We start from the raw sequence: 27,923 nt of genomic DNA, 5'->3' as shown, positions 1-27,923 counted from the left end.
CTTGGTTAAGGCTGAGCCACAACGGGAGCTCCAGGAGTTTGATCATTTTAAAGCTGAGACACTTTTTCCTGACCAATCCAAGTTGAAGCCCGGGGCAGGGCAAGATATCCAGCACCAGGGACAAAGGAAGCAAACCCGGGCAGCTAGCACCACTTTTATGGGGAGCCCACTCTAACTCGGAGCTGACAACATTGTTAAGAGTAGCAAGCCAGTGCCTGGGGCTCCTTTTTAAATGGGGGCGGAGGAGCGGTGGGGGGAGGACACAGCGGCACTTCCTCTTCCTCTTCCTCTCCAGAGACTATTCATTTAATTCCCGCCCATCTGAAAACTGAAGAACTCAGAAGACCCGCAGACCCGTAGGGGGTTCGCTTTCACTGCAGGAAGAGATGCTGTAAACAGAGGTACACAGCCAATCCATCTTCACACCCGGAAATGAGACGGCAGTGAGACAGGCCTAGAAGCAAAGCTGGTGATTGCTGCGGTGGGTGTTCTCTGAGGGCAGGCTGATCCTCCCGAAGGTGGTGTAGGATCTGGAGGAGGGAGGCAGGGAGGGTCTGGGCTCTTCCCCACGTGGCCCCAGAACTGCCTGGCAAGGAGCCACTGGGCCAGACCCTCCCGCTCCGCACGACAGGAGGCCTTTGTCAAGCTGTCTGGCTGGGTATTATTTTCAGGCTCAGCCGGGGCTGCCCTCCTGCTCCTGGGCTTCCCCGTCGATGCGCAGCTGTTTCTTCTGCTTTCCAAAGCCCAAGCCTACAGGTGCTCTGCCTCCCTCTGCCTTTGGCTGTTACAAATTATAAGAGTAATAGTAGCTTTAAAGAGAGGGGATTGGGGAGGTTGCCGGGGGCTTAGAGTCCTCCCCTGCCGCAGCCAGCCCTCTGTCCCTCTGTCCTTCATCCTCCCTTCACAGACCTCCAATCTGAGCATTTCTTTTTTCTTCCTTCCTTCCTTCCTTCCTTCCTTCCTTCCTTCCTTCCTTCCTTCCTTTCTTTCTTTCTTTCTTTCTTTCTTTCTTTCTTTCTTTCTTTCTTTCTTTCTTTCTTTCTTTCTTTTTTCCTTAGGGGCACACCTGCGGTGTATGGAACTTCCCAGGCGAGGAGTCGAATCAGAGCTACAGCTGCCGGGCAACATCACAGCTCACAGCAACACTGGATCCTATTGAGTGAGGCCAGGGATCCAGTCTGTATCCTCATGGATACTAGTTGGGTTAACTCACTGAGCCACAGCAGGAACTCCCTGTCTGAGCATTTCTAAACCGAAGGATCCTGGCTCAGGAAAGGCAGTCTCATTTTCACTGGGCACTCACCTGCTGAGAAGCCAACCTGAAGAGTGGAGCCCAGACTCCAAAGCCTGCCCTCCCCTCTGCTCCCACAGTTCCTTGGATGTGTTCTATTTGAAATAGTTTCTTTTTTCCATAATTATTATTATTTTTTAAATAGTGTGTTTATTGCAGTATTTCTATCTAGTGTTTCTCTGGAGACATCTAGACTTATTTTATGATTCTGCTTTTCTGAGTGTGGTTGCAGCCCTATGAGATATGCCTGTGGGTCCCTGTGTGTATTTTGACATCTGCACCGAAGCAGAGGTTACCTGTGGGGAGTAGGACTGGGGCAGTTGATGCTGCTTTGCTTTTTTACTTTCTACCCCTCGGTTTTGTTTAATCTTTTCCCAGGAGATGAATTGTTTTGTAATGTTTAAAAAGAGAGGAATGAGGACAGCTCTAACTATAGTCAGGGCCACTGGCATGTTGGCCATGCCTTGAGCCAGGACCCCACACAGCAGGGTTTTCTCTTCTGTCCTTGCTCCTACTGTTGAAGATCCCTTTGTTCAGAGTGTTAAACAGCCCTGGTGTCTCTTGATACCCGTTTCCTGAGAGCAGGCTGAGGGCTTCCTTCCTCCGCCCAGCATCCTGCCCCTCCACACACCCACACCCACACTTCTTTTTTCCCTTTCTCTTTTCAGAAACTTGATGCTATCAGGCCCAAGAATTGGCCAGGAAAGGGCTCAACACAGACAGGACCACTCAGAAAAACAGTAAGATAAGTAAGTGTATTATGCGATACTTTGAAAAGCAAATTGTCAGGAGAGGGAAAGAGTGCTGGCTCCTCTATTTTAACACTTTGTCCTTTGATCTGTATTCTCTCTTTAATCCGTCAACCTCCAAAACTTGCTGAACGCTGGCCCTGGGCCTGGATCTAGACAGTTCCTGGTTAGAAGGAAGGAAGGACCACCTCCTGGAGCAGGACCCAGCTAAGTAGTGAGTTTGGGGGACATGAGCAGGTGGGCGTACCATTGAACCCAGAGCCCAGCCCCACCGAGTGCAGGTGGCAGAAGGTTCCTGGAAGAGGAGATGCCTGAGCTGAGGCTTCAAGGACTAGTTGGTGGAGCTGAGAACAGGAGAAAGGCCATTCCCTACAAAGGAAACATGAAATAATAACAAGGTCTTTCTTCTGCTGACCTTTTCCATGTATCACCTGGTTCTCACAACCCTGCTGGACAAGTGCTCTTGTGGCCCCATTTTAAAGTTGACATCCCTGAGGCTCAGAAGGGTGGAGGGCATTTTCAAAGGCCATGTAGTGGCCAGTGGAGGAGCCAGGATTTGAGCTGAGGCAGTCTGGCTCCAGAGTCCTCCCCTCCAAACATTGGTTGTCCTGTACTTGGGTAACTCAAGAAATGAGGCAAGCCTGTTACAGAGTTGCAGGAACAGCACTGGAAAGATGGGCAGACATCTCATGATACTAAGGGTCAGACTTGGGTTCTAGGTAGATCTATGCCTCTGGAAGGATTGATGAGGCCAGGGTAGGTGAGCAGTGAGGTGGCGCTTGTAGTAATTCAATGGAGAAGTGAGGAGGGCGAGGTAGGAGTCAGGGGGGAAGCAAGCTGAGCTCTACTGAGCAGATGGGCCAGGTCCATGGAGTGTGGAGGGAGGAGGCATGATGCTGGGCACCCAGCTTAGGTGACTGTGTAAAGGCTGGCCCTTCCTGAGTGTGTGGGGCACACTGCAGGAAGACCAGGCCTGGAAGGGAAGGAGTGAGCTCAGGAGCCCATGGGGATTCCATGTGGTCACAATTAAGTCAGTGGCAGAAGTGGAAAAGGGAGATGTCATTTTAAAGTGGGTGTTCTTTACCCGGATGGAACTCAAGCGGTCTGTAAACTTTTATGGGAAAAATATTACATCTTTATCTTGGCTTTTTTCTTACTAAAATGTATCACATTCCTTAATTATTAATGTGAGAAAATTGCTCTAGTAACAGCATTGTCTGTGGCTTTGTCCCCAGTAGAAATCACTGATTTTTCACATCACATTTTAGTTATTGAAGATTTCTCTGAGTATCATTAAATCTATCACTACTTTAATGGAGTTCCCATGCTGGCTCAGCAGAAACAAATCCAACTACTATCCGTGAGAACGTAGGTTCGGTCCCCGCCCGGCTCTGCTCAGTGGGTTAAGGATCTGGTGTTGCCATGAGCTGTGGTGTAGATCACAGGCGTGGCTTGGATCCCATGTTGCTGTGGCTGTGATGTAGGCTGGCAGCTGCATCTCCTATTTGACTCCTAGCCTGGGCACCTCCATATGTCTTGGCTGCAGACCTAAAAAGACACACACACAAAAATCTATCACTACTTTAAAATGATGGTAATTAGGCCTGACAGTGCATTGAAATAGTTATTAGTGCATTATTACACGTACTATTATATAAAAACTTTAATAATTTTGGAAACTATTTCAAAAAAGTATGTCCTTTTATTAAAACATTTTTTCAGAATATTTTCCATTATAGGTTATTATAAGATATTGAATACAATGCCCTGTGCTATACAGTAAATCCTTGTTGCTTCTCTATTTTATGCATAGAAAGTAGTTTTTATCTGTTAATCCTGTACTCCTAATTTATTCCTCCTTCCTCCTTTTCCTCTGTTGTAACCATAAGTTTGTTTTCTGTGTCGTGAGTCTGTTTCTGTTTTGTACATAATTCATTTATATTGTTTATTAGACTCCACCTATAAATATTATATAATATTTGTCTTTGATGTACTTCACTAAGTATAATGTTTTCTAGGTCTATCTACAAATGGCAAAATTTCATTTTTTATGGCTGAGTAATATTCCATATTGTGTATGTACCATATTTCCCTAAGCCCATTGTCTATCAGTGGGCACTTGGGTTACTTCCACGTCTTGGCTATTGTAAATAGTGCTACTATGAATATTGAAGTACAAGTATCTTTTTGAATTAGAATTTCCATCCTTTTTGGGTATATACGCAAGAGTGGGATTCCTGGATAACATGGTGAAATTTTTTTTTTTTTGCTTTTTAGGACCACACTCCTGGCATATGGAAGTTCCCAGGCTAGGAGTCGAATCAGAGCTACAGCTGCCAGCCTACACCACAGCCATAGTAACGCAGGATCTAAGCTGCATCTGCAATCTACAGTTCAGCTCATGGCAACACCAGATCCCTGACCCACTGAGTGAGGCTAGGGATTGAACCTGCATCCTCATGGATACTAACTGGATTTGTTTCCACTGAGCCACAATGGGAACTCCTCACATGGTGATTTTGTTTTTCTTTTTTTAAGGAATCTCCATACTGTTTTCCTCAGTGGCTGCACCAATTTACATTCTCATCAAAAGTGTAGGAAGGTTCCCCTTTCTCCACCCTCTCTCCAGCATTTATTATGGGTAGACTTTTTTTTTTGTCTTTCTTTTTTTTTTTTTAGAGTCATACCCTTGGCATCTGGAGGTTCCCAGGCTAGGGGTCAAATTGGAGCTACAGCTGCCGATCTATGCCACAGCCACAGCAATACCAGATCTGAGCTTCATGTATACTAGTCAGATTTGTTTCCTCTGAGCCACGACGGGAATGCCTGGGTAGACTTTTTGGTGATGGCCATCATCATTTTGTTACTTCAAAGCTGATACTTCATTATAGTTTTTATTTGCATTTCTCTAATAATTAGTGATGTTGAGCATGTTTTTGTGGGCCTGTTGGCCACCTTGATGTCTTCTTTGGAGAAATGTCTGTTTAGGTCTTCTGCCCATTTTTTGATTAGGTTGTTTGTTTTTTTCAATATTGAGTTGTATGAGCTGTTTGTATGTTTTGTATATTAACCCCATTTAACATCATTTGCAGATATTTTTTGTAGGTTGTCTTTTCATTTTGTTGATGGTTTTCTTTGCTGTGCAAAAGTGTTTACATTTTAATAGGTCCCATTTGTCTATTTTTGCTTTTATTTCTTTTACCTTGGGAGACTGGTCTAAGAAAATATTGCTATGATTTATGTCAGGGAATGTTTTGCATCTGTTCTCTTCTAGGAGTTTTATGGTGTCATGTCTTGTATGTAGATCTTTAAACCATTTTGAGTTTATATTTGTATATGATATGAGAATGTGTTCAAATTTCAATTTTCTACATGTAGCTGTCCAGTTTTCCCACAACCACTTACTGAAAAGACTTTATTTTCTCCATTGCATATTCTTGCCTCCTTTGTCATAGATTAAGTAATGGTAGGTGTGTGGGTTATTTCTGGACTCTTTATTCTGCTCCATTGATCTCTATGTCTGTAAAAGTACCATGCTTTTTTTTATGACTGTAGCTTTGTACTATAGTGTGAAGTCTGGAAGGGTTATGCCTCCAGCTTTGTTCTTTTTCCTCTTGGTTATGCATTAAAAAGCATTACTCAGAGAAGCAATCCAAAGTCTTTACCATACTGTCAAGAGGTTTAATGATATTTTTCAACAATTTAAGAAAAACTGGAGTTCCTGTCGTGGTGCAGCAGAAATGAATCCCAACTAAGAACCATGAGGTTGTGGGTTCCATCCCTGTCCTCACTCAGTGGATTAAGGATCTGGCATTGCCATGAGCTGTGGTATAGGTCGCAGACATGACTCAGATCCTGTGTTGCTGTGGCTGTGACCGGTAGCTGTAGCTCCAATTGGACCCCTAGCCTGGGTACATCCATATGCCATGGGTGCGGCCCTAAACAACAACAACAACAACAAAAAGATTAAGAAAAACTAACTTAAAGGTAAAATAATGCTTGTTAATGATCAGAGATGATGAGTGAGGGGGAAGGAAGAAAACTAGGAAACTCCAAGAGTAGCTGGCTAAGTGACTGGGTGATTGACACCTCCCAACACAGAGAACAAGGACAGAGGAGACTCTGGGGAGGGCGGTGCCGAAGGTCTTCATTTATGAAGATGCTGGAGGACAAGCAGCTAGACATGTCAGGTAGAAAGTGAAAAATACAACTGTCCCATTCAGGAGTCACCACGGGAACAGAAATCTCATTTCAGAGTCAACGGCATATACTCATTACAGAGTAAACAAGCAGATCCAGGAAGACTATGTATTAGATGGGAAGATAAGCGGTCAGAGCTGGAGCTTGAGCGACACCAGTATCTAAGGGAACTGAGGAGGGAGGAGAGCAGCAAAAGAAAACAAGATCGAGTCAGAGGGGAGGGAGGAGAACTGGCTTGGGGAGGAGGATGCAGGGGAGCGTGGTCTCAGCACTATCAGATGCAGTGAGAGGCCAGATCAGAGGACCATTCAGAGGCCGCAAAGTCAGGAAGTGGTGATGTCACAGGGACACTTCCCCAAAGCTTCGAGAAACCAGACCTCAGGTAATTGAGGAATGGGGGCAGAGTGGCCATGTACATGGGCTTCTCTTTCCAGACATTTGGTCACAGAGAAGAGTCAGAAAGCCTCTGAAGAAGAGGTAGGCAGAGTGCGGTGTGACCAGAATCAAGGGATAACCTTTTATTTGTATTTATTTATTTATTGTGCTTTTTAAGGTGGCATGTGTGGCATTTGGAAGTTTGCAGGCTAGGGGTTGAATTGGAGCTACAGCTGTCTGCCTATGCCACAGGCACAGCATCGCCACATTCTAGCCATGTCTGTGACCTACACTGCAGCTCACCGCAACACCAGATCCTTAACCCACTGAGCAAGGCCGGGGATTGAACCTGCATCTTCACAGATGCTAGTTGGGTTCATAACCTGCTGAGCCATAATGAGAACTCGAGAGATGACATTTTTGAGCCTGTCTGTAGTCTGACAGGGAGGGCCCAGTGAAGAGCAAGGGTGGGGAGGTCAGTGGATAGAGTCCTGAGGGGGGAGGGGAGAGGGTGGGGGAAGGGGATCAGGGGCCCCAAGGGCATGGTGGGAGGGAAGGAGTAGGGCCATCTGTTCCTCTACCATGAGAGGAGATACTGAGTGTGATAGAACAAACAGCTAAGTCTGAATGAGATGAGAAGAAATGAAGGCATTCCCTCATTCCTGTTTCTTCCAGACAGAAGGGGATCCAGAGCTGGTGGGCCTGAAATATGTACAGTTGCAGGGGTGGGGGAGGGGTGATGTTTAAGAAAAAGAACACAAAATTCACCAAATCAAAATTGGGCGCAGAGGAGTTCCCATTGTGGCGCAGCGGAAAAGAATCCAACTAGGAACCATGAGGTTGTGGGTTCGATCCCTGGCCTCCCTCAGTGAGTTAAGGATCTGGTGTTGCCATGAGCTGTGGTGTAGGTTGTAGATGCGGCTTGGATATGGCACTGCTGTGGCTGTAGTGTAGGCCGGCAGCTGTAGCTCTGATTCAACACCTAGCCTGAAAATCTCCAAACACCATGGGTGTGGGCCCGAAAAGCAAAAAAAAATTAGGGATAGAGTAAATATTTACTTAGAATGAGAAAAGAAATCACACAAATTATTTTTTTTTACAATAAATAACAGTTCAGAAAACAATATGACATATTTTTTAACTGGTACACCTCTAGAATAGTTTATGCCCCTATATATTTGGCTATAAACTCTGATCAACTCTATGATAATTATTTTGTAATACTAAGGAGAGGGTAGACATATAATTCAATATTTCTTTTAAGGTGGTTGGTTGAAATTTGTTTTTTAATATTGACTGGTGGGATATTGTGTATCTTCACACAAACTTACTTCTGATTTGCAGTACTGCTTATTAGGGTTCTGGTCTGCAAATGCAGGGATTATAAATCTATCTAACAGAATTCCCATTAAAAGAGAAAAAGATGTGGAGCTCCCACTGTGGCTCACTGGGATCAGCAGTGTCTTGGGAGTGCTGGGATGCAGGTTCAATCCACGCCCCAGCACAGTGGGTTAAGGATATGGTGTTGCCACAGCTGCAGCTTTGTTTGAAGCTGCCGCTCAGATCTGATCCCTAGCCAGGGAGGTCCATGTGACTCGGAGTGGCCAAAAAAAGGATATGTAATGTATGTCTTAGTCAACTCAGGCTACCATAACACAATAGTATAGATTCGGTGGCTGAAACAACAGACATTTATTTCTCGCAGTTCTGGGGGCTGAGTGTTCGGAGATCTGACTGCTAGCATAGTTCGTTCTGGTGAGAGCCCTCTTCCTGCTTAGAGATGATGGCCTTCTTGCTGTGTCCTCAAGGTTGAGGGAAGGAGGGCAAACTCTGATCTCTTCTTATAAGATCACTAATTCCATCATGAGGACCCCATCCTCCTGACCTCATCTAAACCCAGTTACTCTTCAAAGGCCCAAATACCACCACATTGTGGGTTGGGCTTCAGCATATGAATTGGGGCAGGGGAGAGGGCATGGACAAACATTCAATTCATAACAATGCATTACTAATTATGAATGCCGCATAGTCTAGTATGTCCCTGACAGGGAAAGTCTTCTGTTTTGATTATATCCTAAGAACTACATCTCCTACTTACAGTTTTATACATCAAAGGATTATAAGAACTTTCCACAGACTCACTCCTGGCTCCGTACATTTCAAACGCTGTCTCCCATTCTGTCCCCCTGCCCCTGCTGCCACCCTCTGGGGACACATTCCTATCACCATGTCCTGGTCCACACTGATGGCACAGTGGGTAGTAGGAATCCTGGGAGCTGCTTCAACACCACGATGACCAACAGTAACTGAAACCAACATGGAAGCAACCAAACCACATAAACGATCCCCACTAAACCCAAACGAATGTCTTCACCTTCCTCTCTGATGGACCCCCAAATGTCCACAGCTGCCTCCATGCTAACATGACACAAGGGGAACCTTTGGAAACGAGACGGCATCTTAACCAATTGTGATTCGAACTACTTTTGCAAACCTGACAGAAGCAGCACATGAACACATTGCTCAGGCCTATCTCAGGGCCCAGGAAGTGAGGGACTCCTCCCAGCGAGGGCTTTCCTTTCATGATGACACCATTTCTACCTCTTGGCCATGGACTGTGAATGTGAGAGTAGGGGCAATGATGAAACAACTATTTAATGTAAAATCATTGGCAATCATGTAATGCTTACCAGGGGAAATGCTATGTGTGTCTGAAGTCCTTTAATTCTCCTAAAAACACATGATGTTTGCACTATGAAATTCTTCATTTTATAGGTAGGGAACCTAAGTCACAGAGAGGTAACTTGCCCAGGGTCACACATGTACTAAGTGCCAGATCTAGGATTTGAACCCAGGGAGTCTGGCTCATGCTTGCACCTCATGCACGGTACAGCCTCACCACAGTGTACCTCCCAGCCTGCACCACCACTCCAGGGCTCTGCAGTCCTACCTGCCATTTTCTGGCATAGTATATATTTTACTGACTTGCCTATTTTCTATTCCTTGCTACTAAAATATAACTCTGTGAAGACAGAGTTGTTTATTTTGTTCACTGCTGTATCCCCACCACCAAAAACTAAGTGCTTGGCACATGGTAGTAAATATTTTATGATCAGCTCAATCTCTTTAATACTCCTTTAAACTCTTTAATTACCCCAAGAAGTGATCTATTTGGAAAGCTGCAAGAGAAAATGAAAATAAGGGGAAACACAAAAAATAGGGGAAATAGGTTCACATGAAATTCAAGGTGAGAAAATGAACTTTATATCTTTTAAATAAGAAGTTAGCACTGTCCTAATTGTCTATAATTCATGTTACCTAGTCCCACATGTCTCAGATCAGGTAGATTATACAGGGAACCACCTAAGAATGATCAAAGAACTTTAAATGGTCTTATGTGCCCAGTTGAGGTTTGAAATCAAAATTTGTCTTGGCACCTGACTGCATAATCATGTGTTGTGTGGATTTCTCCTGTAATGCTCACAGCCTAAATAAAACAGACAGATGGGTGGATCCCAGATTAAGGATTTGTTGACTGGCTGTGCCAGAATGTCAGAGGAGTAGCAGAGCTTTGTCTGGTGGGGAGAGTGCCCTTAAAGTGTCCTTAAATCCAAGAGGGCTGAGGGTGCTTAGTTGGGGAGATTGAAGGCCAGTGCCTTGGTGAGAATGAAGATGGGTGGGATGGAAGCGGAAGGGAGAGAAGGGCATAGGGTTGATGTCCGAGTGGAATTTCAAAGTTCAAGATTTCAAAGGTGAAGTAGTTCTAGGTGATGACAAGGTCTTGTAACAAGATAGGAGATATTGATGGCAAGTGAGTAGAGCTCTCAGACAAGTCATGAGACATGAGAAAATTTGATATTTTGTAGGTTAGGCACTGATGTGTACATTTATCATCTTGGGCAATGATTTAGAAACTGTGGAGCTAGCTTTAAATATCACATGATGTTTAAATATCACCTTCTCCAACAGTCAACTTTTGCTTGAAAATACATTACTCATAATAATTCTGAAATAACAATCCTCCCCAAATTAACAAACCAGGATTCTAGCATCATTTCAATTCAGAAAGTTCCAAATGTTGGGGGCTGTGAATTTTGCTTGCTGAAGGTTTGATTCTGTTTAAAGAATAAATTTCCAATAAACACACACCAAAAGAGTGTCACTTTGTAGCTCCAGATTAAAGTCCCTTTTGAGATAATACTGAAGACTCCATCATATTTTATTTGGTGCTACACACATCATTAAAGAGCTTTAGTTTCCAGAAGTTCACATTCTAAGGCTACAAGACACTCAGTAAACACATAAATATCATGTTAAACAATGGTAGGTTGGATAAAAGGACTTAGATCTCCTAGACACCCAATCCATGAAGTGCTCCTTTTACAAATGTAACAGGGGTGATTTTCAGAGAAACAAAATCTTTACTAAGTATTCTCTAATGGCTTTTTAAAAAAAAGATAACAGAAGCTTGAAATTGGATGTAGTGTCCAGTGAAGAGTAAGATTTCAGCTTCTTTCTCTGTCAGGTGCAGCTGGGGATAGGCGAATAAATGTTTTGCTTTATTTTGTCTTATTTTTCAGATTTTTTAATCCACTGTTTAGACTGAAACATTAAAAAAAAGATATCAGAAATTCCAGATCACCTGTAGCCAGCAAGTAAATTGATTATATTATTTTTTAAAGGATATTCATAACAAAAGAGCCAATCTGAGTTTCATTAAATGATTGGAATGATTAAGTTGTGTAAAAGGCGTTTGACCTTGCAGACTTCTTTTTTTCTTTTTTCTTTTTGTTTCCTTTTTTTTTTCCTTTGGTCTTTTCTAAGGCTGCACCTGTGGCATATGGAAGTTCCCAGGCTAGGGGTCTAACTGGAGCTGTAGCCACTGGCCTACACCACAGCCACAGCAAGGCAAGATCCAAGCCTCATCTGCAACCTACACCAAAGCTCACAGCAATGCCAAATCCTTAACCCATTGAGCGAGGCCAAGGATCAAACCCGCAACCTCATGGTTCCTAGTCGGATTCGTTAACCACTGAGCAGCATTGGGAACTCCTGACCTTGCAGACTTTCTAACCAGAGAGTAACTAAACAATTTCTCCTTTCCTTGCTTGGGGAGGCAGATTGCCAGGTACTTGGGTAGTATTGGGAAGTTCAAAGTTAAGGACTCCATGGGGTAGATTTTATGTGGGAAGTCATTTTTAGACATTTTATAGAGCTAGGGAAACAGTTTTGCCCTTTCCATTTTTCCTCCACTGAGTTTTCCATATCTCTAAGACAGATGGAGTGCATGTAACAAAACCAACCCAATGCAGAGGATGCAATCTGGGATATTAAAAATAAAATCTTTTCCAATCTTCACAAGCTCCTTTAAAAACACTTCCATCCAAGTGCTAAAGCAGCTAACAGATGTGTCTAAAAATGGAAAGAAGAAGAGGTGCTCCAAAGGGCTCTTTTTTCAAAACCAGTCAGCATTAATATTTACTTCTCAGAAAGAGCTCTTTATACAATCAGCCGATATGACCAAATTTAGTCACATGTGGATTGAAAATGATTATATACCAGAGGACTCTCCATTAACAATCTTTAGATGTAAGAATGTTCAATCAAATCCAGAAATAAGACAAATAGTCAAATGCAATTAATGCACAGGTATAATGTTAATATTTTAACAGATTCTGAATAAACATTCAGTACAACTACATTATTCAAAGAAACCAGTAAGTGCGATATGGTTAGCTAGATTATGACATTGTGTTATTTACCCTTTTTAACTATGTCCTTTATTATTGAAACATTGTAGCTTATATTTTACATTTTCATAATATTTAAATTTTATATTTTCATAATATTTAAAACAGAAACCTATCAATTGTGGCTCCTGGATTTTAAATTTTCCATTTAAAACTAATTTATTCTGAGCCATATATAACTTCAGATTTTCTAGTGGTAAATTTTCACCACAAAATTGTGTTCAAATATCACTGTCCCATTGCCAACATCCAAAGAATATATCAGCATTCGATTAAATGTAAATAAAATTAATTTTCCCCTTCTGTTTTCCACTGGGACATGTAAGTAAATTGTTTGAAATGTATTTCAGATGGAAATTAAATGTAAATGACTTATTTCTTAATTTATGGATCCTCAGTGCACAGAACTGATCTAGTGTGGGGGATACAGCCACGAAGGAGGCAAACAAAGCCCATTCAGGCTAATAGGGGAGACAGGCAATAGCCCTTTAAACAAGCAAATGAACAGACAAGACCATTAGCAAGTGATGAGTCCTGGGAAGGAGAGGGAATCTGCTAAAGGCATGGAGGGTGAGAGCCAGGGGACAGGGCGGCCAGGAGATCAGAGAAGGTCATGTTTGGATCAAGACCAGAGGAGCCGAAGGAGCCAGCTGTGCAAAGGGCAGAGGAAAGCATTGCAGGCAAAGGGAATGGCTGATGCAGGAAGGAACTCAATGTGCTTGTAGATCAGAAATGCAGCTACCAGCAGGGTTGGGCAGGGGAGCAGGGGTGGTGGTCACAGAGAGAGGAAACCACAGGAATTGAGCCACATTTTTAAAAAGATCACTCTGTCTCCTGTGAGGCAAATGGAGAGGCAGGGACCATAGTGGAGGCAGGGAAACCACTTAGCCTCCTTGGGGTCTAGGGGAGGCACAACTAGAAGGTCCTTGCTAGGGTGCTGGCAGTGACCATGCGGGAATGCTGAGAATGTTCATGTTTGAAATGTATTATAGAGATACAACCTAAGGGACTTTCTGGTAGTTATTCACAGCTGCCCAAACCAAGATCTCTCTTGAGCTACATTTCCAAAGCTCTTTGAAACAATTTTAGGTCCCAGCCCCTTGTCCTTACCTCCCCATTCCTCTGTGCATCTGTGCACCCTTTTCAAGCCTCAGAAAAATGCCCCCTCAACCCTCTTAAATCGCAGTTGGTCCCCACAGCTTAGCCAGCCTTCCATTCCTGTGCTCCCAGGGCACCCTAGCTGCTGTCCTGCCTGCAGATGCCAGAAGTAATTCTCTGACAACCTCTCCAGGTCCTGTCATCTTAAAATCCAAACCCTCCAGTGGACTCCTAGAGATATTCCCAAATGACCATTTCCTATGTTTACATGACTTTCCACATACCCAAAACTTCTGCACCCTCTGGGGGTCTGTCCTAGAATGGGACAGCAGCCCCAACCACCTCCAGTGGGTGGTTTTCCAGGCAAGCTCAACACAAGGGTCTTTGCATGCCCCAGTTAGCTCACTGAGAACAGAGCTACCATCTTACAGCTGAGGAAACCAGGATGGAGACATGTTTTGCAGATTGTGAAATAACACCCAACTAGGAATTGAGTCAGGCAAGGCTCAGTTGGGCTTTTAACCTCATGCTTCTCCAAGAACTGCTGCTCCAAAACAATATTTTTCCCCACCCCCTCTTGGTTAAGCATCATAGTTAGAACATGACTCTGTGGTCAGATTGTCTGGCATAGAACCTGAGTCACTACATTTTAGTTGCATGACCTTGGACAAGACACTTAACTTCTCTGTGCCTCTGTTTCCTCATCTGTCAAGGAGAGCTAATGATAATACCTACTTCATAAGGTGAGGAATAGGTGAGTTACTATGTATCAAGTACTTAGAATGACATCTGGTATTGAACAGGTGCTCTGTAAATATGAGCTATCATTGTTATCATTCTCCTGACATGTCTCCCCACTGACACGTCACCTTCATTTCAATAAAGCTTCAGCTATATGATCATCAGGCTATTACCAAAAGCCCCCTAGGTAGGTGTCTAGGTAGGGGAGTTGTTAGGGGAGTGCATAGTGAGGTCAGTATTTAAAAAAAAAACTTGATGGACAGAGTGATGAGGCAAGTGTCATAGGTGCTAAAGAGACACTTAATAAGTTGTGATTAATTTACTCTGAATAATGCATTGAAGCGAAGACATTTTTAAAGCATCATTTGGATTAAGTTACTTTCCATGCCGAGGCTCATCTCACTAACCAGGAAGTGTGTGGAGCAGGTGAAGAGGAGCCTGTTCTTTCCAGTCACTGTGAAGTTACCTGAGGTTAAGAGTCTACATCGCAAGCCCTTGCCTTCACATCATTGTTTTTATTCACTGCAATGTTTAAGATGTTTACCAGCCAAAGCAGACTGGATTTATCTGGAGTCACAGCAATAATAACACATTTCAGCTCTTCAGTGATAAGGTTTATTTCTTGTTGATGCCACAAGTCCATCAGGAAGGGACCAGGGGTCTACTTATTGTAGTCACTGAGGAACCAGGCTGGAGGAGGCTCAATCTCAATATGCTTCCCCAATCATGGGGACAGGGGAGAGGGAGCATAGCAAGCCAAATGCTGGCTCTTGAAGCTTCTGCCCAGAAGTGACCCAGCATGCTTCTCATGTTTCATTGTCAAAGCAAGCCATATGGCTATAGCTGGACTTAAAAGGGAGAACATGTACACTCTTCCTGCAGGGAGGTGCCCCCAAATACTTGGGGTCAAGCTACTACAAAGAGTTAACTGAAAGTTAACAAAAAATTCATCTAAAAGTACCTGAAACAATAAAAGGTGGGGGGGGGGGTGATTTTCTTACCCAACAAGAGTCTGAAAGTGGATCAAGGCCCAACTCTGTAAAAGTCTTTAGGGACATACTTTATTTCCATCTCTCTACTTTGTCATCCTTACTCTGTCAGCAGTATCCCCTTCATGGTCACAAAACCACTGCAGCAATACCAGCCATCACACACATCAACAACATCTGAGGAAGCCTCCCATTAGCCTCATATTATCTGAGAAAATCTTTTCCAGAACCCCAGCTTACCTTGGGGTTCCATATGGCCGTGACTTAGACAATCATTGGCAAAAAGAATTAAACCACTTCCTGGCCTAAAAAAGGCCTGCTTTCCCTTTGCACAAATGACTCTGATTTCTATAAGAAAAATGCCACTGAACATAAGAAATCAGGAAAATGTAACCCAGTTTCACCAACTATGGGAAGCTCCTTTATTCAGAGTGTAAATAAAGAGGGACCACAATGGCCCTTCATGAAAAGCCTTCACTTGTGCTTACGTAATTATCCACAGTGGAATAACTATGGGCAAATAAAGCAAGCAAAACAGGCATTTAATAGGGAAGGATCATTTACCTAAGGGTCAGGGAAATAAGAAACTACTTTGGATTGATATTACATCCGTCTCAAAAGAGTTGACCAAAAGAATTCACCTCTCCTGTCTTTGTGATCCCCCATCATAGCCTAAGCACACCTTCTTCATCATTTCCCTCCCCACATGTTATTGCCTTTATCTGTGTACCTGTCTGTCTCCACCTGCAAACCTGTAAGCTCTTTGAAAGATATGGTCCTTTTCATCTATTTTTTTCTCATGTGTGCTAAAAATAACACTGGGTAATATCAGTTGATTGCTCACTGTGTTCCAGAGCCCATTCTAATTTCTAAATGAATTAATTCTTGTAATGCTCACAACTGTCTTATGGGGTATGTGATGCTATTATCTGTGTTTTATAGATGAAGGAACGAAGGGTCAAAAGGTTAAGTCACTTGACCAAATGTACACAACTATTGAGAGAGTTGGATTTCAAATGAAGGCAGCCTAGCTGGGTTATGCCTTGCACATTTGCTAGACAAATGGGTGAACCTGATATGCTTGAATATGCAGTGTGAAGGTGAGAGAGAACAGGAGTGAAAACAAGTGATATTGTCTTTTATTTACATGTAGAATCTGGTGGATATAAATTCCCGGAGGGTGGAGATCGTGCATGTTTAACTCTTGCACAGTGTGGTATCTCTCACTCCCAGTACAGGCCTGGCACACAGTAGGTCCTCAGGTATTTCTGGAAGTTGGGGAGCGAGGAAAGGAGCAACTGAGCTAGGGAGGAAGAGAAGGAGAGAAGGAGAGAGAAAGATTGAATGAATAAACTCAACTTACGGTCTCCTCCCTCTATATTTTCTACCTTCTTTTCCTCTATTCTTTCCATGGGGAACTTGGCTTCTGAAATCTCTACCCTACCTAAAATGGGGGGAAGTATTGCTTCTAAGTATTAAAGATTCTCAAAAAGAAGCGATTAGATGTAACATTGTTACAGAGGACTCAGGCCTCTGGGGGAGGGGCTACAATTCAATTTGGCTTTTGAAATAATGTATCTTATATAGAGTAGACTTTTCCTCAAACTGAAACATTTTTAAAGAATCTAGGCTTGCACTTTTTCTTCTCATTGTATGCTGCTTGAAATGTCAATGCAATGTCGTGATGCCAGTTCCCACATGGACATATTGATTTATTTTTTAGAAATCAATGCAAGGCCATAAGCAAATGAATAGCAATAATTAAGAGCCAGGAAATGACCACTGTCAGTTGATGGAACTGTGACTCCAGCAATCCTTCCACCAGCAACATGTTATATTAGGCTTTGAACGCTAAAAGCGCCATTTTTCTTCTTTTAGCACAATTGTCATAGGGCTCTGTTTTCATCGTCCGTAGTATTTCATAATCCATAAAAATAGTCATACAAATGTAATATATCAGTTCTAATCTTTAGATCATATAGACTCCCCACTCTAGTTTTAATCAGCAAAGTAAAATCCTACTGAAACTGAAGCATTGCACTTTTGTTGCAAGTGAATTTTAAGTGTTCTTATTACAAAGGGTGTCCAAGTTTCTTGTTGACTTTCTTGTTTTGATTCTAATCCAGATAGCTGATTTTGATGTGTCTCTTAATTGTAACCTTGACCCTTGACCTAGAACTTCATGTGTTTCTGAATATCCCAAAACCTGTTTGTTTGTTCTTTGTTCTCAGATTATTTTCTGATTTCATTCAGATTTCTTTGCATTATTGGGGATTTTTTTTTCCTGGTATTTCTTTCAATTTCACCATATCTGAAGTGTCCGTCTGATGGCACCATCCTTCACTCTCTGATCCAACCCAACATTTTGGCCACTTCTGTCTCATTTTCCCACTTACATCCGGTTAGTTGACAAGTTTGATCTCTAGATCCATCCTTTCCTTTTCATTCTCATACCCACTGCCCTAAGTCACTCTCCCATCATCCTCATTCAGAATATTTCAGTGATCCCCAAATTGGCTTCCATTGTTTGTCTCTTATCCCTCCCTTTATATTTCCATTCAATTATTTTTCAAAAGAGAAATATATCATCTCTCCCCTGCTCAGAAATCTAAAGTGGCTCACTCTTGACAAGTGTTAAAAAGTCCAAACTCTTGGAGTTCCTGTCATGGCTCAGCAGAAATGAATCTGACTAGCATCCATGAGGACGCAGGTTTGATCCTTGGCCTCGCTTAGTGGGTTGAGGATCCAGCATTGCTGTGAGCTGTGGAGCTGTGGTGTAGGTTGCAGATGTGGCTGGGATCCTGCATTGCTGTGGTTGTGGTGTAGGCCAGGAATTACAGCTCTGATTGGACCCATGACCTGGGAACCTCCGTATGCTGCAAGCGTGGCCCTAAAAAGACAAAAAAAAAAAAAAAAAGTCCAAACTCTTTAGCAACAGTCAAAGTTCTTGTTTGTGGCAGCCTCACTGTTTACTCCCCACCATTACCTTCATTATCCTGGCACAAATAAGTACACTCCCCAGATTTATTATGGCATTCCTTGATTCCATCTATCTGGCAAAATGCAAATAACCTTTTTTCAAGGCCTAGTTCAAATATCCTTCCTTTTATGGAAAGGTCCTTGATGGCCAGGCAGAATTAATCACTCCTTCCTGGTCTCATAGCACTTTGCTTATGTTCTTATTACGCCCCTTGCCTTGAGTTAGGTTCCCAGAAGATGATCCTGAGAGGAAGGTTTGTAAGGAAGGGTGTTACTAAGGAAATGTTCCCAGAATCGACTACAAGTGAGTGAGGAAAACAGGACAGGGAAGGGAAAGGGACTGAGCGAGGGTGACCCTGGGCCAAGTCCCAGGCAGAGGAGCTCAGACTAAGCTGATAGGGAAAGCCTGGAAGTTACGTTTTGATCTCAGGCAAAGGGAGCTGGGCCTTTTCATTCTCACCTTGAGTGGTCACTGGCTAGGAATTAAGCTCCCAAGCACTTCTTGCTCTGCAAATATGTGCACAGCCCCCAGTGGCAGGCACTGAAGAGTCATAGGTACAGCCTAGTGGAAGCAAAAGCACATCAGCTGATAGAAGGGCACCCAGAAATGGTAAGAGGGATCCCCCAAAACCTGGGAGGAGGCAGACATTGTCAGCTCTGCTCCTTAGTGTGGTCTGCCTTGTTTCCACCTAAGCATCTCCCAGCCCCAGGACGGTGAACTGCTTGGGAGCTGAGAGCCCTTCTTAGTCACCGCTATATCCCCAGCAGGGATGGTATCGCCTTGCAACTGGAAAGTGCCTAACTGCTATTTGTTGGTTTGAATCGAATGCTTCTTTCATAGGTCTCTTGCAATATTTTGCTGCTACTAATCATATTGCTGAGAATTTTTTCTCTAGCTGGTTTCAGCTCAATAATAGAAGATATGGCTTCTGAAATTTCAAAACCTAAGGTTCAACTTTTCACCTTGTGCTTTTCTTCTTGGGGCAACAACTTGCTTAGCACATCTCTCCCTAAATTCCAAGACAGGCTGCTTGCTCTGTTCAGTCAAGACTGCCAACCCAAGAAACATTTCTGAAAGATCACAGTCAACATCATTGCCAAGAGAAGAAGTTCTTGGCACACAAAAAACCTGGTTCAATATGAGATGCCAGATGGTGATTTCAACTTCAGCTAAATTCCTGCTGAAAAAAGTGTTTGAACTGCAGATGAGAAAAGCCTCTATGACAAATTTCCAAGTTTTAGAAGCTTCAGAGGGAAGTGGCAAGTGTTGATATACCTCGCCCACCCCCCAACCACATGCACACATACCATAGAACTACTACCTGCATCTGGTAGCTACAAAAATGCCTTTGCTTTTTAAGAAGACTATCAGCCCAGATTTGAATGATTTTTTTTTTACTAATATTAAAGTATAGTAACTAAATCCATTAGAAGAAAATACTATTTGCTTGCAGCATTTTTCAAAGGATGCATCCTTTAGCATCTGCTATGAGCTTTTTTTGGTATCTGGAGATAATTCTTTCCTCTCCACCAATAGCTCCCTAAATACTCTCTAAGTACTTATTTGCTTTTTTAGGGCCCTACCTGCAGCATATGGAAGTTCCCAGGCTAGGGGTCCAATCTGAGCTGTAGCTGCCAGCCTATACCACAGCCACAGCAACTTGGAATCTGAGATGCATCTGTGACCTACACAGCTCATGGCAATCCCAGATCCTCAAGCCACTGAGCGAGGCCAGGTATCCAAACCACATCCTCATGAATCCGAGTCAGGCTCATTACCACTGAGCCACAGTGGGAACTTCCAATACTTTTAAATTACAAGGGATGCATTTGAAGTATAAATTGGTGGTGCTCTGCCTGGATGCCCTTAGGTCCCTGATTATGGGTATATGAGATCGAAGGCCCAGCTCCTCTGACTCAATCTACTCTGACATGTAGATTATGCCTCTTAGTCCCACTCAGGGTGAGGCTGAGGCTGGGACTTTACTTGAAATTGTACTCTTGGCTGGCTTCTTCCCTTGTTTTCCCTATCTTGCTCTCCCCCTCCTTCTCTACTGCTACTTTCCCCTATGGGTTCCTCTGAGGAATCCTCTAATAAAAGTCTCAGAGTTCCTGCTGTGGCACAATGGGATTGGCAGTGTCTTGGGAGCACTAGGATGCAAGTTTGATTCAGTGGGTTAAGAATCCAGCATTGCTGCAGATGATGCCTAGGTTTCTACTGAAGCTTGGATCTGATCCCTGGCCTGGAAACTCCATATGCTGTGGGGTGGTCAAAAAAAAAAAAAGTTAAAATTTTTAAAAATTAAAAAAAAAGTAAAAGTCTCATTACACAAATCCTCATCTCAGGGTTTGCTTTTGGGGAACTGACCTAAAATTCTGGGCAATAGAAAACCTCAAGGCATTCTATGCTAATAGAGAGAAGACAATTTTCTCTGGAGCAAGGAATGTATGCAACCTCCTTTACTGGTCAAGGTCTTAAAAGGAAATAATGGATAAACTCAAATTAGGCACTTGGAGAATAGTTAATAAAGAAGTGGGCCCAGTGCAGAGAAACAAGGATAGGGCCTCCCTGGAAGCTGATAACAGGGGATGCTGTTCCCAACCCCAGGCCTCACTGGCAGAACTGGTGACAGAGAGTTCTGTGTGGAGAGGGCTATGCCACAGAAGCTGTGACCTTAAGGGACACAGCCAGCCTACAGAGGCCCTAGAGGGGGCAGCTGGCTGAGTAAATACCCCCAACCTCATGCTCCTTCCCCTTTCCAATCTTTTGCCCATGATTCCATCAGCCAAATCTAATGGGATGCCAGCTACAAAGGGGTCTCTTAATGCAGTACATCTAATTTGGCCTCTTAGAGAATTGAGCAGGGGGAGGAGGGTAGGAAGGGCATCTGGAGGGACATATGAGCATACCTACCTACTTGTTCTCTCTCTCTCTCTCTCTCTCTCTCACACACACACACACACACACACACACACACACACGCACGCACACTTGGCCTTATATTGTCTTTGCTCTGTGACCAGATATATGTAAATAGGCATTAATTTTTCTCTCTGCTGATTTTTCCCCCTTTCATCTTATTTGTATTTCAGAAGGATCCAGAGATAGGCTTCTTGGTGTTGGGGGGAGGGACCTCAATAATCAAGAATCAGACCAAAAAAAATTTTTTTTTGTTAAAGTCTGAATATGGCCTCTGGGCATCTCAGCATAGCCCCCAAATCTCATCTTCAGGATGGTATTTCTTGCAGATTGAAATATGACTCACAGAGCTCAGCGCTGTAAGATTTATCATCACTTTGACCTCAGTATTTTGGTATAAAGAGGTCTTATTAGATCATCAGAGAACATGCCCATTCTGTCCAAACTGAAAACAAAATGCAAATGACAGATTTATGTTGCTTTTGGTAATGAAAGATCAAATTTCATTCTCATCATCCAGGTGCAAAGATGCACTCCCAAATGTCCTTAGTATTAGAGACAATGCTCTCCTCCTCTTGGTCTCATTTTCTGTTTTTGGAATGGTCATTTCCCCTGCATTCAGTTTTGGCTTGGTTCCAAACATAAAGCAGTGGAAAATGTGCAGAGTGGAAGACAAAAACCCACCCAGTTATTTCAAGGCCTTTGAGATTAATCATGGAAAACAACACAGCTCCTTGGGATGCTGGCGGGAGCTGATGTGGGCTGGTTGGAGGATGGAGGATGGAGGATGGAGGATGGAGGATTGAGAATGAAGCAGCACCCCTCCCACTCATCCCTATTGGACAGGTATGCACAGCAGTGACTGCCTTCTGGGCCTCCAGCCCTCTCTCTCTGGGTCCCATGCAGGTGCACATAGAGAGGAACAGAAAATAGGTAGGCTGTGCAGCTGTGAAGCCAGTATTAACAAATGGCCTACAGGCTTGTCATGTCTAAGTATTAAAATAGTATATAGTGAGCTATTTGTTTCTGAAATTTTATTTCTCAAAATACTTTGGGAGATCCAAAAGTTTTAGAGGGTGGCGGTTTTAAAAAAATATTTTAAAGCACTATGTTTTGTTCCAAGAAGGCTGTTTGCATCACCCATGAACCTGCATGGGAGGCAGGTGCCGGTGTAGACAAGCCCAAGCCAGGGGTCTGCTGTGTGATCTTGAGCAAAGGACCAAAACCTCCTGAACCTAGGTGCCCTGCCACAGCAAGGATTCAGATTAGATGAAGTAAGAACGCACTTCTTGTTCTAACATTGCACCCCCTGATACAGCAGCCACCGGCCATTGGCAGCTAGTCTGAATGGAGCTGAGCTACACATACAAAATACAGATTTCAGACTTAGCACAAACTCTCATGCAAATCATATCGTTAATAATAATTGACTGAATGTTGAAATAACAATATTTGGGGATATATTGGGTTAAATAAAATACACACATTTTAATTATTCACTTTTACTTTTTAAAATGTGACTACTAGAAATTTTTTTTGTCCTTTTAGGGCCACACCCATAGCATACGGGGGTTCCCAGGCTAGGGAACGAATTGGAGCTACAGTTGTCAGCCTACACCACAGCCACAGAAAACCTAGATCTGAGCCATGCCTGCCACTACACCACAGCTCATGGCAATGCCGGATCCTTAACCCACTGAATGAGGCCAGGGATTAAACCTTTGCCCTCGTGGATGCTAGTCAGATTTGTTTCCACTGAGCCACTACAGGAACACCTAGAAATTTTTGAATTGCACAAGTGGTTCACACTATATTTCTATTGGAGATGATGGTTTTATTTATTTATTTATTTATTCATTCATTTATTTGTTTATTTGAAGAACTATTTTAAAATACATGTTTCTGAGTGTTCTTGTTGTGGCTCAGCCTGTCAAGAACCCAACACAGTGTCTGTGAGGATGCAGGTTCAATTCCTTGCCTCACTCAATAGGTTAAGGATCTGGTGTTGCCACAAGCTGCATGTAGGTCACAGATGCGGCTCAGATCTGACATTGCTGTGGCTGTGGTGTAGGCCTCAGCTGCAGTTCCAATTTGACACTTAGCCCTGGAACTTCCACATGCCACAGATGTGGGACCTAAAAAAAGAAAAGAAAATACATGGTTTTGGGTTCCAGTTTCTTTCATGTGTGCATCAAATTCCAGAAAACTTAAAGTAGTGTTGCTTGAGGAAAAGAATGTTACATTATTTTCCATTCAAAGATCTTTCTTTTTTTAAAAAACAGTTCATGTCACATTGGTTGAGTGTTTTCAGTGTGAGGTGAAGGAATACCAATGTTTTCTTTCAATTAGAATTTTATTTTCTTCTACTTTGAAGGAAGCTCTAAGTATCAGTCTTTAGCACTTAAAGTCTTTAGAACAGTAGAACATTTCCAGATTCCAGACACATGAAAAAAGGTATTACCAGGAGATCCCTGGTTGTCTCGAGGTTAGGATTCAGTGCTTTCACTGCTGCAGCCCAGGCTTAATCCTTGGTCTGGGGACTGGGATTCCTCATCAAGCCACTGCATGCCACTGGCCAAAAAAAAAAAAAAAAAGATATTTCCAAAAGTGACGATCAGGGAAGCTGCGTCGTGGCTCAGTGGAAATGAATCTGAGTAGCATACAGAAGGATGCAGGTTTGATCCCCGGACTCGCTGAGTGGGTTAAGGATGCAGCTTTGCCATGAGCTCTGGTATAGGTCGCAGACATGGCTTGGATCTTGCGTTGTGGCTGTGGCTTAGGCCGGCAGCCACAGCTCCAATTCAACCCCTAGCCCAGGAATTTCCATATGCCATGGGTGTGGCCCTAAAAAGACAAAAGACAAAAAAACAAAACAAAACAAAAAACCACAAAGTGAATATCAGCCTCCCAGTCCTACCAAGCAAACACATATGACATCTCTTCTCCATGTGAGAGTCAAGTACTTGGAAAGCATCTCAAAGGTCAGTCCATGAGCTCCAAAATGCACATGGCCAATAACCACTTCCTGCTGTACATTAATTGCTGGGGCAAATAGAGACCCAGGACATCAAAATGCCTTCAGACCACTGACCTGGGTGGAAAGAGCAGCAGAGGGAAGCTGAGAGGCACTTAGGAGCACAGTGGGAGGCAGGTAGCTTGTCTGGAGACACTGAGGATACACACATTTGCATGGATCAATTAGGGCCTTGAATGTCGGGAGGGTGATCTAGGGCCTGATGTGAAAGGCAATGGGCTTGATGACTTGATAGAAGCCATGTTTTAGAGAAATCATCCCTCTCTTCTCTGTCATGTTGTAAATGTGTGTGTCCCCCAACTGGAAGACCTGACTAGAACCCAATGCCACATCCCCATGTGCCCTCCCTCTCCTGGGTGCATATTTTTGCGTCCCCAAAGGAGAGTAACACATTCCTCAAGGGCAAAGGCCAAGGCTGACGTTTCTTTGGAACATGCCATGATGTGCAAGACAGCAGTAGGCACAGAATAGGTATTTAATGCTAACTTTAAAAATCAGGAGTTCCTGGAGTTCCCATCGTGGCACAGTGGTTAACGAATCCAACTAGGAACCACGAGGTTGCAGGTTCGATCCCTGGCCTTGCTCAGTGGGTTAAGGATCCGGCGTTGCTGTGAGCTGTGGTGTAGGTTGCAGATTCGGCTTGGATCCCGCATTGCTGTGGCTCTGGCGTAGGCCGGTGGCTACGGCTCCGATTAGACCCCTAGCCTGGGAATCTCCATATGCCATGGAAGCGGCCCTAGAAAAGGCAAAAAGACCAAAAAAAAAAAAAAAATCAGGAATTCCTGTCATGGCACAGTGAAAACGAATCCAACTAGGAACCGTGAGGTTGCAGGATCAATCCCTGGCCTCAACCAGTTGGGTTAAGGATCTGACATTGCCATGAGCTGTGGTATAGGTCATAGACATAGCTCAGATCTGTCATTGCTGTGACTGTGGCATAGGCCAGCAACTACAGCTCCAAATACACTCCTAGCCTGGGAACCTCCATATGCCTCAAGTGCAGCCCTAAAAAGACTAAAAGAAAGAAAAAAATGAATTAATTAATTAGGAGTTCCTGTCATGGCTCAGCAATTAACAAACCCAACTAGGATCCATGAGGATGTGGGTTCAATCTCTGGTCTCCTTCAGTGGGTTAAAGATCTGGTGTTGCTGTGAGCTGTGGTGTAGGTCGAAGATGGCTTGGATCTAATGTTGCTGTGGCTGTGGCGTAGGCTGGCAGCTATAGCTCTGATTTGACCTCTAGCCTGGAAACTTCCATATGCCGTGCGTGTGGCCCTAAAAAAGTTAAAAAAAAATTTTAATTGTAAAAAAAATTAAATTGTATTGAATTCCTGTTTCCTCTTCATTCATATACTTCTTGAAAGAAAATAAGAAGAGAATCCTAATTCCTCATGGGGGTCCTTCAGGGCAAAAGTGTAAATAGATTGTCTTTTTCTCATCTCACTTTTGTCTTTTTCTACTTTCTTTTTGGCATCTTCTTGTGTTCTTATCATCAACATTTTGTCCCTGAAACTCCTACTCTTTGACTTACATGTTGAGAACCAAGTTTTCCCCTTCCTCCTTTCACTACCCATTTCTTTAGGGCTTGGGGAGAGTGTGATGATCCCTTAACCCAGACAGTCCCTGGGTTGGATCATTCCTGATAATCAGCTTTATCTATTTGGCCCTTCCTGAGGCAGCTCTACCACTTACAGGAACACTGTTCTGATTAGTTCAAATCATCCAAGAAGTAAGAAAGACATCATTAGAGAAGTGTAGAAATAGTTGGGAGTTAGCACAGAGTGATAGGAGAGTTTCTTAAACTATTCTGTGACTAAGAAATGACATATACCCAACTATGACTTTGAGAGAAATTACACTGAGTTTGGTTAGAGCTATAGCCTTTTAACTGGAAAAAGATAACTGTAGATCCCAGAACATTTACAGACCTGAATCCTGCCTCCATCCCTTTTCTACCTCTCTTTCCCTCTCTTTTAATTCACTTCTATTGTCTGCCGGGGCCAGCTCAGCAGGATGGAGCTGAAGAACGGGTGCTGTGGAACTTAAGGAAAAGTAGTTAACATAAGACAAGACACAGAGACATTTATCTTAAGTAAAGGTGGGAGCCAGGGAACTCAAGGTCTCAGGGACCAAGAGCGCGGGGGACTCAAGGTCTCCGGGATCAAGAGCGCCCTGCCTCAAAAAACCACACTGCTTTTATTCTCAGATCAAGTGAGGAGTGGCTATGGGTGGATGATACAGGGTTTGTTTAAAGCCACTTAGGTGGTAAAGAGTTAAGCTCTTACTCTGACCTCTAGGCACATAACAGTTAAGTCACTTATGCCTTTAGGTCTTTGTTCTTAAGCTTAAGTCATTTACCAGCACTGTGACTGTTTTTCAAAGCAGGAAGATGGGATAAAGTAAGTCAAGAAGATGGGATAAAGTAAAGAAGGACAAGATGGAGTTTTCAAGGAAACATGTCTTGCAACAATTGTCCTGACTCTAAATTAACCATTAGAAAGTTGCTTCAGGAAAAAGCAAAGAATAACTTTCTTTTCCCTAGATTATTTTTTAGTTAACTTTTTACAGCTCTTTAACAATCTACAAAAGCCAATCCGAAACTGATAAATGTAGCAGAAAGCCATTGGAAAATGTTGTCTAAAATATTTTAAGGACACTGGGTCCCTGAACAAGGCTCTTTTTAAAGTGAGAGCTGATATCAGAGGCAGATAAACTGCAAAAGATAATAAATGTGGTTTGTAAAGGGTATTAACTCTGGGTAAACGTTTACATTTCTTTTTTCTTATGTTGCAGATAATGTTGGATTGGAGCTTGGCTACTATTTCTCTTCTCACTTTTTTTTCTTATATTGCATAATATATAGTATTGGAACTTGGCTACTATTTCTTCGGTTACCTTTTTTTTTGTTTAACAGAGAAAAGCTCGAGTGATAGCTTCTTCTTCTTCTTTCTTTTTTTTTTTTTTTTTTTTCTTTTGAGGGCCACACTCTCGGCATATGGAAGTTTCCAGGCTAAGGGTTGAATCAGAGCTGTATGCGCTGGCCTATGCCACAGCCATACCAGATCTGAGCTGTGTCTGTGACTACACCACAGCTCATTGCAACACCAGATCCTTAACCCACTGAGCAAGGCCAGGTATCGAACCTGTGTCCTCATGGATACTAGTCAAATTCATTTCTGCTGAGCCATGAAGGGAACTCCGCAAGTGATAGCTTCTAAGGAAAATGCTTTCTTCCAGTGATTCAGTCTGGACTTAGATTAACCTTTCACTCTGTGCAACCTAATTGCGGACATAGTGTGTCAAGTTATCTGCCTTGGCAGGATTGTTCTTGCAAAGCTACACCATGAAGTAGCCATTCTCCACATGTTCCTCTCCTTTGTGTAGCTGGAAGTTATATGGAATTTCCAGTTCTTAGTCTCACCATTAACTCTGCTTCATTCACTCCCATCATGAAAGAGTATCTTCTGATTTTGAAATTACAGAACCCTCACCAATTCTGTTCTTTCTCCATAGGGAACATCTCCTGGCCCCCCAAAATTACTGCTTTAAACTAATGAGCATTTCCATCCTTAAGGATTCTTGCAGTTTAGAAAGGCATGCTTGGAGTTCTTTCTGTAGTGGGTTAAGTACTTGACTACAGTGGCTCCAGTCAGTGAGGAGGCACGTGTTTAATCCTGGGCCCAGTGCAGCAGGATCCAGTGTTGCCACAGCTATGGCATAGATCACAGCTGCAGCCTGGATTCAATCCCTGGCTCAGGATCCTCAGTATGCTGTGGATGTGGCAAAAAAAAAAAAAA

The 27,923-nt window shown here is 43.1% G+C and overlaps 1 protein-coding gene across 1 annotated transcript in view; it reads left to right on the top strand.

Annotated features, from left to right (window-relative positions):
- The first annotated feature begins 313 nt into the window (after positions 1-313).
- NIN (ninein) overlaps positions 314-27,923 on the top strand; it is a 143,697-nt gene continuing 116,087 nt past the window's right edge. Inside the window, exons 1-2 of the mRNA XM_047767300.1 lie at positions 314-481; positions 1,960-2,040. The gene's annotated coding sequence lies outside the window, so the exon portion shown is untranslated. The remainder of the gene's footprint in view (positions 482-1,959; positions 2,041-27,923) is intronic.

Source organism: Phacochoerus africanus, chromosome 2 (assembly GCF_016906955.1).
Source record: "Phacochoerus africanus isolate WHEZ1 chromosome 2, ROS_Pafr_v1, whole genome shotgun sequence".
NCBI classification, from domain to species: Eukaryota; Metazoa; Chordata; class Mammalia; order Artiodactyla; family Suidae; genus Phacochoerus; species Phacochoerus africanus.
The sequence above is the reverse complement of the archived record's forward strand: the minus strand, read 5'-3'. Positions and strand labels throughout refer to the sequence as shown.